Source organism: Acartia tonsa, chromosome 7, assembly GCF_053477335.1.
Source record: "Acartia tonsa isolate MP-2025a chromosome 7, ASM5347733v1, whole genome shotgun sequence".
Lineage (NCBI taxonomy): Eukaryota > Metazoa > Arthropoda > Copepoda > Calanoida > Acartiidae > Acartia > Acartia tonsa.
Window position 1 is genome coordinate 46,594,672 of NC_137266.1, and position 12,664 is coordinate 46,607,335.

The following is a 12,664-nucleotide window of genomic DNA, read 5'->3' on the forward strand; positions in this document are numbered from 1 at the left end:
CCACCCTCCCAAGAGAAATCTTATAAAACAAATATTACCCCCTGAATTTAGTTTTCTCTTTGTCTTTATAACAGTTATTAGAAATGGACACGGGTCTACTTCCCCGTCTTTCCCAACTCAAGTTTGCCTACAGGCCTCTAGGGGCCTAACTGCTAATAAAAACAAAGACTGTTATATAGCAGAGGTGAATTTAAAAAAAATTATAGTCAGGCAAAATTATTCCCTCTAAAAATTGAGCCTCACTGATTTTAGTGCGGCAATTTTTTTTCAAGAATTCACCTCAGCTTTGTAACAAAAAATAATATTTCATTTTTTTATGAAATGTAGGAAAAAGATCTAAAAAATGTGTACAATACAAATTCCATATTTGATTTTTCTTTAGATAAAAATCTTTGCTAACTTTTCTTTTTTCTACTTTTTAGTCCAATCCTTAAATCCTTATTAATTTTTAAAATTTATTTCTTAAACTCAATTTTCTACCCTTATAAAAAATATTAATTAATTGAATTTTGTTTTGAAAATAGCCTAAAAATAGACTAAACTATAATAGCATTTGTTTCTTTTGATTTGAATTCAATTATAAAGAAAAATAAAAAAAAATATTTTCAAATTTTTAGGTTCAATCTTCCTTTTCTTTGTTAAAAATTTTGGTGACAGAAAAAAAAAACTAAAATATCTCTTGACAACTACACATCAGATATCCGCGGATATCAAAAAGAAAAATTATAAAATCAAAACTAGTTTTGTTAGCCCCGTGTGGCCATAGGCCGGTGTTAAACAAACTTGTATTGATTTTAAAATTTTGATTTTATTATTGTGGAAAAGTGTCAGTAATACGATTTTATACGTGATTTTTCAGTATGGCTTGGAACAGTTCTAATTCAGTGGATATTTTTCTGCCATACTGAAAAAATATTCCAAAAAGAAACTATTGAAATACACAAATGAATTATAGCTTTTTATAGTTCAATAAATTTTTATGATTTGAGTGATGTACAGTTTCTAAATTTAATTAAGGGTTCACTCCTCCTATCTGCTTCAGAAAACACTAGGCTTACATTTTTGGTTACATGTCTATCCTTGCATCCCTGCAGTAGAGCTAAAAAATATCACATAAAACTAAATTCATTTTCATTCACAGGAAAACAAGATTGACATAATTTCTAAGTAAGGTAAAAAACTATTTAAGAAAGCCAAAAAGGTATTGTGGCGATGGTTTGATCATAAGCAATGTGGATTATCATGAATAAATTAAGACATCTATCTCTCATAGTTGTAAAGCATATTTTCTTGTTAGCATCTCTCTAGAATTTTCAAAATCTCAATTTAAATTCTCATTGCAGGTTATTGAAATCTTAGCAATGAATTTTAGCCGTGCATGGTTAAAATCAACTTTTCCAATTAAGTATATATGAAGGTATAAAATTCAAATTGAAGAGTGGCTACGCTTCTAAAAAGAATAAAAGGGGTTGACAGAAAATCTTAATATCGACAGATGATGCCATTAGATTACATTTTTTCAGTGGAGTGAAGCTCTTATTTGATTTACTTTGATTAAAAACATCATCAATTCAGTTATTATTTATTAGGGTTGATTATTTCTCATAGTTGCAATTACAAATATTTTTTTTTGGAGGATAAAGCTGATTTTCTACTATTAATTGAAACATCCAGAAATTGGGTAAAGAAAATTAAATTTTTATTTCCAAAAAAATGTATTTTTGTGAAAGTTATGATGAGGTCTGTTTTTCACATTCAGCAATTTTTAGGTCAATATTACGAAGGTTTAGGTTTATCTCTTAAGAAAAAGGTAATCTATAAACAAAATTTTAAGGAGGGAGGTAGGTGGTCAATCCTCGAGCCTCCCTGCAAGTGAGATAGATACATTTTTTTATTGATTTTTATCAACATGATTAAATGATGTAAAAATAACTTTGTAAGACCCTTCCTTGTTAAAAAAAGTACAATAAAAACAAAAATATATATATATATATTTTCGAATATATATCAAGTTATGACGTGTAAAAAGGATTTACTAATACAATTTCTTTGACATTTTCTTATTACTGAAAATTTAATCAAAAAGATTCAAAACCAATATTTTGGTGCTTTTACTTATACATTTTTCTTATCATGCAGCCACCTCTTCCCTCTCCATTATCTTTCAAATAAACTTTTTTTAACCCCAGGGCAGGTACTTTCGATGTGGGGCTCTTCTAACCTTTCCTTAAATTAACCCAGGGAGTAAGGGAGGGGACAATGGGCAATTAATTCAATTTAAGAGTTTTTGAAAAAAGGCCATGAAAAACAGAATAATCCCGAAAATATGGTGGAAATTGTAAAGTGATTGTTGATTAAATCTAGAAAACCATAAACTAAGAAAAAAGTTCCAAGAAAAAAAACAATAATTTGAAAATAAGATTACCAGTATTGCAGACTGACATAACCATTCTGTAATTAATTACTAGAAATATCTCCCTGGATCTTTTCAGATGACAGGGAAAGAGAAAAGAGATTTGGGGGCAAGTGATGTGAACACGGAAAAAAGGGGCAGGCAGGCGTGTAGCTGGATGGGCAAGTACAGGGTGGGGCAAATAAGACCGGACAAATTCTAACTTCTAAACAAATAAACATAAAATCGTCAATTTTAAAGATTTTATTGAATTTTAAAAACTGGCAAGCAAAATAGGTATATGACTATTAGATTATTCAATAAAATCGCCGCCAGCCTTAATTACAGCCTCTACCCGCCTCCTCCACCGCCGGCAGGTCCAGGTCAAAATGTACCTGTCCAAGCTGGCGTATTTCTCCTTGATAGTGGCAATGAGGGAGGCCTTTGTGGCATGGGCACGTCTATTGGTGCATGCTGTAAAGTAGCCCTAGGCCAAAAAGTCCATTGAATTAAGATCAGGCTGCTGGGAGGCCACATTTCCTTAGGAACGTGAGTAGCCGCAGGCTACTAATTCGCCCAACTTTCAAGCTACCCTTATACATGGAGGCTCTTATTTGGACCACAGTTGAGCTAGAACGACGTTCTTTACCTTTTTAGAAATGGCATGAAGTTTAAGCTAGGGTTGTCAGCGCAAACTATAGTCTAAAATGAGTTTTAAAGTTCAATATGGGTCCCTAAAGTCAAGAACTGAGAAATTTTCACGGTTTTTGATGTTTTTTACATCTCAAAATCTGCCCCGTTTCACTTTGCTGGAGTACTACGGCCAAGCCATTTCAGATAGAGAGCTCTAGTCTTTTCTAGTGTCTTACTTATGTATCTAACGGTACCCCTAGCAATTTGCATAACTCTACCTCACCTACAGATGGGCTGAGGTCATATTCAGTGGGCCCTAGTCGAGAATCCATTAAACCACCGGCGCATTTGGAATCTGCCTTGTTGAACATATACGCGGCTAGCTCGTTGTACACGTCCATCTACGTCCAAAGATTTTTTTTTGCTAAAAGGTCATTACCTAAGCTTTTTATAGTGTGGTCAAACTTCCTGATTGGTCAAGTAGTTTTGGCGCTATGGCCGTTTAAAGTTTGTCCGGTCTTATATTCCTACCCTGTATATGAACCGCACGCCTTCCTGCCCCTTTTTATCCTGTTTATTTCCCCCACCTCCCTTCTCCATTTCCCTTTCTCGTCTACTTTTAAAAAGGAGGTGGGGATGAAGGGAGTGAAATATAGTATGGGAGGGGGGCCGTGTATTTATATTTGAACTACTCTCTGTCTGCAAAACTATATATATTCAAAACTAACATAGCGAGTAACGGCATTTCTTGCGCAAGTCCCCAAACTCAGTCAGAAACTGCTAAATTCTTGCATATTCCCTTTAAGCCAGTCCCCAAAGTCTGAGACTCCTAAAGATTGAATATTCGATCCATTGTCCCCTCCCTTACTCCCTGAATTAACCTCACCTAAGAAAACGGTTTTTTTTTTGTATAGAAGCCAAGAAACAAAAATAAAATTATACTTTTGTCCCGTAATAACTCTCTCGATCAGTCCTTCCAATCCAAAGGCACTTCCAAGCTGGACCCGTCTACCTTAGCCTTCAGAGCCGTTCTTTCTCCCAAGACAAAAATAGAATAATATACATGAACTGTTATATAGTAATACAAAATTAGTCCATGCGAAACTCTCATAAACGTTACCTAACATATCCTAACCTTAATTAAGTAATGATTACCTATTTTGCATTCAAAGAGGAATAGTTGCTGACAAATGATGTTGAATTATACCTTTTCTTGAAATAAGAGTATTATGATAAATTAGCATTTTATTGGATTTTAAGAGACACCACTTATTCGATTTTATTAGAAATTTTGCAATGTAATCATTTATTAAAATAAGGTACTCTCTATTATATGAATCTACTAGCGGCTTCGCCCCTAGCTAATAGGGGCTTTGCCTTATGAGGTAATTTTAAAAAAGATTTTAAAAAAATTCTAGTGCTGCCCACAATTTATAGGCAGCACCAGAAACTTTTTTTTTTTGGGGGGGGGGGAATTTACATTTTTACAATATTGTTCATGAGTTCTTCTATTTTTCTGATAAAATTGAAACTACGTGAAACAATATTTCTTAAATGGCTTTAAAACTAATGGTTTTTAAAGATCTTCCTTTCACTTATTTAACAGCCTCTTCAATAGAGTCAAATTAAGAGCCCAATTTAGTACAGCAGATATTTTGTACATATGATTTTATCAAGTTTATAAATTAAAAAAAAAGATTTATGAAAACGTACCAAACAAAGATGTTTTTTTTTAGCCAAATATGAAAATAATTTAATAATACTATAAAGATCACTTTTTATTATAATTACCGACTTATTATGAATAATAACCTATGCATATTTTACTGTATAACATTTTATTGTTCTTATTTATTAATATTGATGTGCTACTTGTGAACATAACTTTCCTTGTTATGATCATTCTATACCTATATGAGCAATTACTTTTTCTGTTTTTTCCTTATGAATTATTTTTGACAGATTTTTTATAAAACGGCTTGCTTTTTTGCATCAAGATCCATGACAGATCTGTATAGGAAATAAACATCTATATATGAGCTCGAGTCTTCCAATAGTAGAGTGTTTAATACTCATAGTGCTCCAAAAATCCATAATAAACTCTCATTGACCAGAACTATAAGACCCATTATTTTGCTCTATAAAGAATAAATTATTTTTTAAATTTCATGTTGCTATTTGAATTATACTAAAGTATTAAATTTCTATTCATAAAATCGAATATTTAATTTTTTTAAATAGTAAATCAAAGAAAACTTAGTTTTAAAATAATTTGATACTAGCGCTGCACTGTAATGTGTTCAGATATTAAACTAAAATTTAACATTTAACTAAATATTTTAACCCTTTGAGGAAGATAATTTAAAACAAAAAAATTCCAGGATCCTAAAATATTTAAAGAAAGAGAGACAAAATTATAAATACGGTGTAAATAAAAATAATGAAATTTAAAAAAGATGGAAGGAAAGGGAAGTGAGAGAGAGGGACATATAATCTCTAAAAAATGATGGAAAAACGAAACGAAAGTCGTAGTATCTTTAAAGTGTAGTAACTTTTTGTAATTTGGTTGATATTCAGTGATTGGACAATGGAAGAAAAAGATTAATATTCAGAGATAGGCCAATGGAAGAAAAAGATTAAGATTCAATCTAGCCAATAGCGAGATAATTTTAGAACGCCGCCTCTAATAAAACCATATTTGTAAACTTTTTCAACTATGAATTGTCTCTAGAGTAGCTCTATTAACAAATGTATGCTTTAATGCTGTTTTCTTTTTCACTATATCTTTATCTCATATCAAAAATTTTAAATTTATCAAAAGTTCTTATTTAAATAAAAGCTATATAAAATCTCTTTATATAAAGCATAAATGAGGTATTTCCTTTTATAAGTAGCAAAGTAATACTAATAAATGCATACTTTTCCAAGCTAAATTTTGGTTTAACTTTCATTTCAAAACCATAAAGTTGGTTCCTTTAGCAACCAGCTACGGTAGAAAGCTAATAAGGTTGACTAATAAGAAATAAAGGTTGACAAGTTGGAAGGTTGGTAATATCCTCTTAGAAATATTCTTTTCAAATTTGAAAATTTTTATATATAAAGGCCTCTAGAGGTACTTGAGGGGAAAGTCGAATTTTATAACCCATTTTGTTTTTTTAGATTTTAAAAGAAAAAGTAGCCCAATTTATCATTTTACTTTAAAAAGTAAAAAAAGATATTTTTTTTTTTGGGGGGGGGGGAATTTTTTTTTTTGAGTTGGGTTAGCCCCCCCCCCCCACATTTTAAATTTTATTAAAAAAAATTGGGGGGGGGGAGGGAATTTTTTCTAGGGGCGATTTCTCTTGGGAGGGTTATGGTACCCTTCCACAAAATAGTAATAAACCTTCCCGGGACCTATGAGAAGCTACCCTGTTAAGGAGAAATCGATCGTTTAAGCGGTTAGCGAGATCCTTCGGGACAAATAGACATCCTGTTACTTTAGTATAAGGATAATGATTTTTTCAATAAAATTTGTTTTGCTCTAATTGGATGTTTCATCAAGGATTACCGAAACTAGTAAAGTTGTCTGACTCTGATTATGACGTAAAAAAATAGCCAATGAGAGGCCACTATAAATTTTACCATTGGTCAATTACAGTGTATACTGGCCTCTCATTGGCTATTTCTTTTACGTCATAATCAGAGTCAGACACTTTTACTAGGTTCAGGTTTACTGGCGTTCAGTATGTAAAAGAGGCCTTAACATTAGATTCTAAGTGATTTCTAACATTTATATTCTACCTTTCAATATTAAACTTCCAAGTTTAGTTAAAAACCTTAATTACTTACTTTGGACATGCCCTTTAAATATCTCTCTATAAATATTCTTTACTTTCATTCTTAAAATAAATAGAAAATATAAGCAATAACAATTCGAGATTTTAAATTAAGCATATTAGATAGTCTACAAACGTATATGTACATTTAATGATTCAATTTAGTGAATTTCAGAAATGAGTAAGGATAGGAATATTCATTCTCAAAAAAGTAGGACAAGTTTTCAAGGCTTTGCAACTTTAACCGCTTTGATGTTGACAATTCATCAATAAGCATAGGCAGTCCGCCGAAATAAAAGTTTCCGAAGCATAAAAAAATCGCATTATTCGTTTTTAACAAATATGAGCTACCAGAAATCACTTACAAGCTTTTTTTTATCTATTTTTGTAGCAAACGGTGGTTATTTCCCTTTAATTTACTAGACGAGGTTAGCCTATATTGGGTAATGGTTAACTCGACAGGTTAGAGCATCGCAGTTATAGGTCCATGGGGGTTAGGGTCACCTCCATTAAATTATTAAAATTAAGGGGAGGGTTTGTTTCAGTGCTCCTATCATATTCAGTGGTTTATTTACATATTGGTGGTTCCAGGACAAACGCAGGAGTGTTAAAATATTTATTTTATTCAGTATTTTTATACAGATTAGGTTAGGTTAAGATATGAATGAACAAATATGCCCCCAGCAGGGGTTAGGCATTTAAAAAACCTGTAAGATGGTCTAAAATAGGTTAGGTTAGGTTAAGTGTCCACTCCTACGTTTGTCCACTCCGACGTTTGGGACTCCTGCGTTTGTCGTAGGACCAAAAATCAATAATATTACCTACGAGTTTTATACTTCCACTAATTAATTTTCTATGTATCATATATGTAGATTTCTTTTTCAGAGTATTAATCCTAATATGTGAATATGTGTGTGTGTGTGTGTGTATTTCAAGTCTATTTCATGTATAATTAATTTGCTTTTACAGTATAAGGGCTTTCCGATGAAATTTCGAAGATAGGGCTATGTATGCAAAGGAACATTGAGAAAACCGTTCTAGAAATCTAATAGGATAAATATAAAAGTGTAAAAAGAACAAAAATGGTGAATAACACTTTTCGATATATAATTATTTAGATGTTGCATCAGATTTTCATGACCTCTAATAAAGTGATACTCACAGCTTGCTAGAATAACGTTACCCCCATCCACCCCCTTTACCCAATCCCCTCCTCTTTTACTGAATCAACGAACTATAAATGACGTCTAAGTCAACTAAGGTGTAATATGTAGTATGTACTGATAAATTATGTAAAAAGTATTTTTTTTCTAAAGAAAACTCGAAGTTTGTCTTAAAGAGAAAATAATAATGATAGTTCAAGCATAGACGTCCAAAGTTGGGGTAAAGGGGTGTTTACCCCCCTCAAACTTTGAAATTTCTCATTTTACCCCTCTCAAACCTTTTAAACCCACTCAAAAAAAAAGCTTGGACGTAGATTCACGTACATTTTTACAGACAGACAAAAAGATCACTATAGAGTAACTTTGCTACTAATGGGAAATATAAAAAAAAACTTACGATTTAATATTTTCAAATTTTGTATCACCTAAATTTATTTAATAAATTTTTCATATAATACAAATCTATGTGCTTAGGGAATTCCAAATATATATCTATGTTACATATTGAAACCTTAACAATTAATAGATTAATGCTCAGTTTTCTTCAATGGTTAATTGATTTTTTATTGTAATCATATCAACAAGATATGATATGGGTTTTTATCAAAGATTCATGTAAATAATAAATACGTAAAATCAGTCTAAATTTATTAATATCATATTGAAAATGAGTCATGTATGAGTATTTAAATGAATTGCATGAAAGTCAAGCTTAACTTTTAAAATTTCCCCAACAAATCAGACAGACAAATGAACATTGATATTTATAAAGAAAAATGCATCCAATTTTCAACAGTATCTTGAAGTTGAAACAAAAATTTCATTAAAAAATGTTCCAACGTTACTTAAATACAAGATGTCTGATACTGATATACTTAAATTGTAAGACTTGAATATAATCATTATATTTTAAAATGAGCCTTCTATTATAGAGTCGCTAAGCTTTCTAAATCATACCTATATTGTACATAAACCATCATACTAAGTTTGAGATCGAAAGGACAATTCTACCTTGTCTAAGTTAAAGTTAAGAACAACCCGTTAATTATAGAAAAGCTTCGCTTTTAAAAAAAATAATTAACACCTAACAAAAGTGTGTTAAAAAGGAAAGGAAAGAATACCTTAACATTATCGATTAGTGAATTTTTTATATTTGTAAAATGAAAATCTAGGTCAATTATGCTGTATGAAATATTAACCAATAATTGCCCTAATATATTACTAGTTGCTTTGCACAGTTGACAAAAACCAATCCTAGACATTTACAAAGCTTAATTAAAAAGTAGAACTCATTCAAACCAGCGATTTTAGAGATATTTAATTTTATACAGAAATAAACCTTGTTACTTTATATAATACTTACGTCTAAGCCTGTGGTTAAAACTTTTCTACACTCAACTTAATGAACCAACCTTTAAAATACAATAGTTCCCCTAGCCAACCAATAAGAATAAGATATTTAAAAACTTTGGGTACTAGTGTAATAAATAGTCCAATGTCCCCTCCTTCCCTCTCTGTATTAATATACATAATTTTTGTACTGCCATCCTACATACATTTTGATTTCTATATATAGTAGATCAAAACATTTTTATTGGAATATAGAGAAAAGTAAAATAAGATATTTTTTGAGATTTGTTTTTCAAGATTTTTTTATTGTCTTTTTTAATAATTATATCATAAAAAACTGTTAAAAACAGTATGTGTTAAATCGACGTAGGGACTCTCTGGTAACGATCATAGAGTTGCTACGCATTATAATTTGTACCTAACTCTTATAGGAATCATAATTCAATTTTGAAATCAATAGGACAATTCTAACATGCCTAAATTAACGAAAAATATGAGATATAAAGACATCCTGTTACTTTATGATTCAGGATAATATAAACTTTCTATCTATTCATGTGTTTCAGGTTGTATAGAATAACTTCAAATACAGATATTGGTTTCAAAAGTTGGTTCAATGAAAAATACCAAAAGAATAACAGTATAATATGCATCTGTTCTAGCTGGTTATAGTGCTGTTAAGATATTGGAATAAAAGCTACAGGAATATCTACTCTAAACTTTTGTGGTTCACCTTCCATACAGGGAGGGAGGGGATATTGGACTGTAAATTACACTGGTACCGAAAGTTTTATAACTAAAATACTACCTTGATTGAAGACAGATACTTAAAAATATTAAGACATGTTTTAAATTGAAACAAGGATAACAACATCTATAAATAGAAGGACAAACGAACATTAACATCTGCAGATTGTCAGAACTGAATAAGCAGAATATCAATGTATAAGTATAAACAAAATTGTAAGGAAATTTGTTGCACAACTGCTTAAATACATGATACTGTTCAAGGACATACCAACTTTTCAAGGACTTGATTATAGAGTTACTTTGCTAATAACATTGTATCTTTTAGTGATAGGAATCGGTATTAAAAAATCAGATAAATAGGATAATTCTGACATACAAAGATTTGTTGTCAAAAAGTAAATAATCAGTATGTTTTAACATAGTAACGATTATAGGGTTGCTGGGCTTTCTAAATCGTTAGGACAATTCTAAACTGTTTAAATTAACGAAAAGAGCTAACCATTACGGATGGTCAGACCGACCCTAATTATAGAAAAACTTCGCTTTTAAAAAGGCTTAATTCATGTATGTTTTTAATTTCCTTGTAAAGATGTTGTCATTCTTGTAACAAAAATATTTAGGTATAATCACTTTCGTGGCAACGCCTCTTAAGGGGCGTCCTGTCGTATTTTCAAAGTAGCTTTTGATATGTTATTTTAGGCTAAGTTAGGTTAAGTTAGGTTAGGTGGTTGCACCACAGGGTTAGAGCCCGCAGGGGCTACAAATAGGAGAAAAGCTGCTGTGAAAATACGACAAAACGCCCCTTAAGAGGTGTTGCCACGAAAGGGCTTCCAAATACTTTAATCAAACTAAACATTTCAATTATAATTTTATTTGTCAAAAATAGACATCTTTATTTACAAACATGTTTACAATATCTAATAAAATTTAAGTAATGATACATTAATTAAGATATGATTTTTTTAGCATCACATTATTATAACAATTTTTAAGCATTTTATTCTCCCCTTTATTTGGCATTTATTTAAGTAGCGCAGCTACTCTATACATATGATGTGACGTCATCAAGTAAAATTAATTATGTAAAATGAATTTATATCTTTAGTTTACAAAGTACAACGCTCAAACGTTTTATCAATTTTTTTCTGCTAGTTATTTTAAGAAGTTTTTATTTCTATACAAAGTTTATTGAGTTCTAAAAATGTATTTAGGTAATTGTTGCAGAGCTACTTGTAGTCATACTTGTCCTTGTTTTGCATTTTTGGCTTATTTTAGAAGCGTAGTTACTCTACATTTACAAGTCAGCTGTTTTATCTGTATGGGGTTTGTCTTCAGGACGAGAAGGGGACATTGGACTGTAAATTGACATTGACATAAATTGACTCATACACGTTGGATAGTTTTATTAAATTTTGATTAGTTTGTTTTAAACTTTTCAACTAATAATTTTTATCTGCAGAAGGGGTAAATTTGATTGTCATCATTAGGGTTGTACAATGTACGTACACTAATTTATCGTCCATCCCTTGATTTATCCTGGAAAATGGATTTTTTAAAAATACAATATTTTTTACCACGTTTTAGCTGCACTATATAATCGTACTAGTGTAGTAAAATAGCCTAAAACCAGCCCAAGACCAAAAACTAAAGTTACAATAGAATAAAACCACCACTGAACCTATGCCAAGTTTCAATCGAGTCACTTATTATCGAAATATAAAGTTACAGACAAAAACCTTTATAGTATCAATCATTTATGTTTTATTTTATGCTAAAATGCAGCGCTTCTACAAGATATAATTGTACTTGTTTTGTTTATAATATTTATAATTTGGTTGACGAAAAAGTTTAAAAACCTTTGCATGTTTACGATATGTTTACTCTTGTTAAATTTTGTAAAGAAAAGGACAACTATTTTCATAGGTAGCGCCAGGGGCGTCCAAGCTTTTTATTTTGGGGGGGGGTAAAAATTTTTTAGGGGGGGGTAATTCGTGTTTGGGGGGGGGGTAAAATGGCGCGCGAAGCGCGCCGCAAATTTTTTTTACCCCCCCCAAAATTTTTACCCCGGGGGTGAAATTTGCTTGGGGGAGGGGTAATTACCCCCCCTGAAATCTGTTGGCAGGGGTAAATTTAGTTTACCCCCCCCCAAAATTTACCCCCGGGGTAAAATTTGGGGGGGGGGGTAATTTAAATTTTATTAAATATATAGTATTAAAAATGCGCGGGAAGCGCGCAAACAATTTTTTTATTAGAGATTTTTTATTTTGGGGGGTGTATTTACCCCCCCAAAATTGTTTAGGGGGGGTAAATACCACCTCCTAAATGGTTGGGGGTATCTACGGCACCCCCCCGGTAGGGGTAAATTTTGAATGAGGGGGGTAAAATGAAAAAATTTTTGGGGGTGCCTACGTTTGGGGGGGTAATCGCCCCATTACCCCCCCCCCCCTTGGACGCATATGGGTAGCGCAACCATAACTTATCCTTAGAATTTTAGTTAAACCAGTTAGAATAGGAGGCATATTGCCTCAAAATCTGAGAACTTGGTTATTGAATATCCACCC